Source organism: Camelus bactrianus, chromosome 18 (assembly GCF_048773025.1).
Source record: "Camelus bactrianus isolate YW-2024 breed Bactrian camel chromosome 18, ASM4877302v1, whole genome shotgun sequence".
Classification (NCBI taxonomy): Eukaryota; Metazoa; Chordata; class Mammalia; order Artiodactyla; family Camelidae; genus Camelus; species Camelus bactrianus.
Window position 1 is genome coordinate 1,685,741 of NC_133556.1, and position 5,391 is coordinate 1,691,131.

Here is a 5,391-nt window from a genome sequence, read left to right on the forward strand (position 1 = left end):
GCCAAGTCTCGGCCTCTGAGGACCCAGCACCCCCTGCCGGGAATCTGCTGTCCTCACACCTCACTCCTCCTGGAGATTCTCCTATGACCTCGTGCAGACCCTCCTCCTCTGCCCCCTCCCACCAAGTCAGCCTCTGCTGCCCCCACCCCGTGGGTGTCCACAGGCCCCCTGGTCCCAGGGAGACTTTGCCTCCTGGCTGACAACCACTCTGTCCCACACTGAGTGTCCTGAGTCTGTTCCTGGTGACTTGGCCTCTGAGACCCTTCCTACACCATTGGTGGCCCCTCCCCCAATACCCTGCCCCCTCCTTGGTCCCCACCCATGGCCATTCCCCAGACCTTGCCCACCCCACAGCAGCAGTGTCCCACTCTGCCTCCACCTCCTGTCTGTCCAGCTCACTCCCTCTGGTTTCTGGACTCTACTGGACCCCAGATCCCGCACCCCTCAAGGACCTGTCCTCCCCTGGCTGAAATCCCAGGGTCCAGTCACAGCCTTGAAGTCACTTTCACCTCCCTTGGCCTCTCTCACTTCCACATCTTCTCTTGGCCCAGCCTGTAGTCTCTGACCTGCTGCGTCCGGCCCTTCGCCTGCTCACCACCCTCCCATACCTGGGCAGCCAGAGGGGCTGCTTCCCCTCTTGGGGAGTCTCACCTGAGTTCTAGACCATGCATGTAAGGGGCCCTTGGGGGTTCCACTGTCCCTGGTCCCCTGGCTCTCCCACAGCCCCCCACCTCCTCTCCAGCCTTCTCTCAACTCCATGAGACCATCTGGCACCCCAGCCCCATGCTGCCCATGTGCTCTGAGCACCGGGCCGGCAGGGGGGACTGAGCTCCTGTCTGTGGCCATCCCCTGCCCTGTGACCTACGTCTCAGCCCCACTTGGCAACTCAGCAACATCACTCCACCAATGGACTGTCCCCTCTTCCCTGCCACAGCCACTTCTGTCCGCGAGACCATTCCTGCCAGCCTTTTCAACACGCTGTTATTTCCCCATGTCAAAACACACGGGCTGGTGGGGGAGTCTAGCTTAGTGGTGGACCTGGGTTCAATCCCCAGCACCTCCGTTAAATAAATAAATACATAAAAACCTAATTACTTCCCCTCATCCCCAAAAAAGGAAACACACACAGAATTCTCTGGGTCACTCCCACCCGCCAGCTGCAGCACCATTTTTCTACTTTGCAGCTAAACTCAAAAAAGGAGTCAATTCTTGCTGTCCCCATGCCAACTGGAGGGCTTCACCGGACCTGCTCCTGTCTAGTGTCATCCAGGTCCCCAGATCCATTGGTCACTGCCTAGTCCTCGTGGACCTGGCCACCAGCAGCATTTGACATGTTCCCTCACCCCTCCCCGAGACTGTCTTCATGTATCTCCCAGGACACCCACTGTCTTGGCTTTCTCCTGCCTCACTGGTCCCCCTTGCACCCCTCAGACCCCAGACCGGAGGCCCCCAACCTGACCCTTGGTCCTGCTATCTCCTCTTCTGCCCCACTCCCTGGGGGACATCACCCAGGCTCGTGGCTTTAAACAGTACAATGCCCAAGACTCCAGCAGACCATCCCCTCTCAGTGCTCTCCCCAGAATCCCGCCATGCTCCAAACCTCCCCTGGGGTATCCAGTGAACACCTGGGGCTCAACACGTCCCAGACTGGACCTCTGAGCACCCCTAGATCCCACCTCTATGACAACACGACTAGATCCAGACCGCAAACCTCCACACACTGTTCCAGGAAGTGCTCCTGGCATTACCTTCCAGGGCCCGATCCCTCTCACCACTCCACAGCTGGCCACCACCCTGGCCTGCGCCGCCCTCAGCTCCTATCTGCATCACAGTAGCCTCCTAGTAGTCTGCCTCTTCGGACCTCGTCCTCTTCCCAACTCAGCAGCCAGGGCGATCCTTTAAAATGAATGTCAAGTCATGCCAGTCTGCTCAGACCCTCCATGGCTCCCATCTCCCTCAGAGTTGATGTCAAAGTCCTTACAAGGCCCATGAGCCCTTGGCAATCCCCCCAACCTTTACTTCACCTCCAGCCACTCTCCCCCTCCTCCCTCTACTCCGGTCACCACCCCTCCTAGCTTGAATACAAGAGGCATGTATCTGCCTCAGGGCCTTTGCGCTGGCTGCTCTCCTGCCTGGAGCTCTCTTTCCTCAGATATCCTCAAGACTATCTTCCCATGTGTGACAGAAAAATGGCTCCCAAAGATGTCCAAGTCCTACTCCCTGGAACCTGTGAATAGGTCACCTTACATGGCAAAAGGGGTTTTGTAGATGTGAGTAAATTAAGGAATTTGAGATCACCCTGGATTATCCAGGAAGGCCTGATGCAATCACAAAGGTCCTCATAGGGAGGAGGCAGGAGGGGCCAGGGTCAGAACAGAGGTCCGAAGGTGCTGCACTGATGGCTCTGTGCCAGAGCAGGGGCTGCGAGCTGAGGAATATGCAGCCTCCAGACCCAGCATGTCACTGTACCTGCCCTGCTACGCAGACAGGAAACTGAGGTCCGAGAGGGGCAGGGCGTGCCCGGAGCCTTTCCCTCATGGGCCTGGGCACTCACTCCAAGCCTGAGGCTCTCTCACCTTTTTGGTGCAAAGGTCCCCAGTTCACTCTCCTCACCACATGGCAACATGCTGGGTGCTCAGCGGTGCCCCCTTCAGTGCACATGCATCCTGGGCTTCCTTCCCTAGAAGCCAGTCAAATCAACGCCCTGGACCGGGCTGCAGGCGTGTGCAGGAGGCAGCGGCTCCGCCCGGCTCCCCCGCACCAGCCCAGGTGCCCACCGTGCTGACAGCAAGGAGCCCAGGTGCTAGCAATGCCACCGCAGCCCCGTGTCTCACAGCTTCCTAGCTCGCCTGTGCTCAGGGCGCCGGCGACAAACGCTCTCAGGGAGCATGTGCCTCCTCCGACCCCACAGGTCCCAAGGGTCTCCCTGTGAGGGGGGTGGTATCCCTCCCGCCTCCCTAGGGTTATGAGCTGGGCTTCGCGGCCTCGGACAACAGGGCACCTTCCTGGGCCCGCCTCTCAGATGACGAGCGTGATCCCGCCCAGTCCCACCTAGGCGCAGCCCACTAGCGAGGACTCCAGGAAGGCCGGCGCGGGGCGAGGGGCGCCCGTGGACCGCCGGGGAGCCCGCTTGGGCGGGGCGGCCGGAAGGACGAGGAGTTACCCCGGGGGCGCTCAGGAGGTGCTTCTTCTGGGGACACACCTCCCCCCCACGGCCTCTCTGCCCTCCACCCCCCGCCCCGGGCCGGCGGTCCCTCTCCCGGCGGCGGGAGGAGGGGCACCCGGCGCGGCGGCTCCAGCGCAGGCCCAGGCCGCAGGGAGGCGTGCGCGGCGGGGGAGCACCGCCCCCCGCGCCCGGCGCGTGGCCGCCCGGCCCACAGGGTTGGGCGCGAGCCAAAACAGCGGAGGAAGAGAGGCCTGTTTTTTAAAATTTGTTTACTTTAAAACATGAAACCCAAGCTGAATAGAAACCACAGAAATTACATTGACGAGATTTTTAGTATTTGCCAAGAAAAATAAAGCCCCCAGAGAAATAAAAATCAAACCCCAAACCCCGTTAAAAAAAAAAAAAAAAGACACAGCGACAGCACACACAGCCGTGGCCCCACGGAGATGGGAGGACGCCGAGCCTCAGGCTCCGCTCCCCTCCCCGGGTGCCAGCTCACCTTGGGGCGGGGCGGGCGCGAGGGCCGGGAGGGGGGTCTTAACAGAATTACTTCGGGAGAGATACTATACATACCAAATATAAAGTGGTGTGGCACTCAACCATTATGGTTAAACGAAAATGTCCCACACAAGAGGCCCTGCTTCCCACTCGTCCGGAGCTGAGCCGCGCTGCCGACCACACCCCCACTCCCGGCGGTGCTGGGGCCCTGGGGTGGGGGTGGGGATGGAGCTGGGACTGGAATTGCATAGTGAGATGGGGTGGGTGTGGCTTGCTGGGGGGGAAGGGTCAAGTCTTCTGACGACCCCGCCGCACCAGGCGAAGGGAGGGTGGGGGCGGGCCCCTGCACAGGGAATCCCATCGCCAGCGGCCAGCTGGAGCCCCTTCGGCCCACCTAGCCCAGCAGGGGCCCCGGGTCGCTCCCTCCCACCCACGTGGTCAAGGACACCACCCCCAGATGCTGCGGGCCCCGCGGGGAGCAAGGCGCACAGGTGAAGGGTGGGAGCGGACGTGGGGAGGTCACCCGAACAGGGCTCGTTAGGAAAGGGGGCCCGAAAGCTTAAGAGCCTACACAAAACCAACGGCGGAAGCAGTCCCCCTCCGGGGCTGAGCTTGGCCTTGGCCTTGCACCTTTTGATTGCCCCCCTTTTCATTTATTCAGCCGCAGTGAGAAGCAGGAACCCGGTGGAGTCGCAGGCGGGCGGGCACACGCGCGCGACGCACGGGGGCCCGAGCGGCTCAGGTCCGCAGCGCCCGGCTCCCGAGCTGCGGGCGTTTCACATTTACGAGGCCTCGCGGGCCGGGCGGCCGTTTGTGCTTCTGAGCGATGGCAGAGCGCCGGGCGCCCCAACAACCACCGCCGGCAACTCCCACCTGGAGGCCTAGGCAGGAATGTTCCGCCGGGGTGGAGCCCAGAGGAAAACCGGGCAGGTGGGTTTCGCCCCGCGCTGTGGGGGACCCAGAACAGTGAGGGCCTGGAGCCCGTCAATGAGGTTTGGCCACGTGCAAGGGCTCAGACGGGAGGCTGAGGGCCACAGGCCCTCCTGGGGCACCCCCATGTTTGCCCACTCACTCCTCTCCCCTCCCAGGGTGGAGGCCCCAGGATGGGGGTAGATATGGCCGGGCCCAAGCCCACCCACCCTTTTGGTCCCAGACACCAACACAAAGAAGGGATGACAGAGGAAAGGACGGTGGTCTCTCCCAGGCCACCCCAGGAGAGGGGCACTGCCCTGCTGCTCTGGAAGAAAGAGCCCCCGTGTCTGTAAACTGCTGGGCCAGCTCCCACCTGCCCCTGTGCAACCCCAGCCCAGGCCCTCGTGTGGCTGCCAAGTGGCCCCCTCCTGCCTCTGGCCTGACAGCTGCCAGAGCCCACATTCGGCCCCTCCATTTCAGGCTGGCTGGGCAGGGCTGGGAGAGGCAGGGGACTTCCCGTCTTGATTTGAGGGTGTCCCCACCTTCCCACAGGAAACACAGCAAACATTGTACACTGAGCCAAAAGCACCTGGGGGAAGCCTTGTTCCCACTTCACAGGTAGGAAGACCGAGGCCACAGGGACCTCAGTCCTACAGCCCAAGGGACATTCATTCCTGAGGACACGGTCCCCCTCAGGGCAGCACCTGCCCAGGGAGTGGTCTCCAGGCCCTCGGGCTGCCTCTCGGTCTACGGCACCTCCCAGCAGCACCCCAAGTCTCCAGCCTGATTCCCACTGGGCTACCAGGGGCCTCATC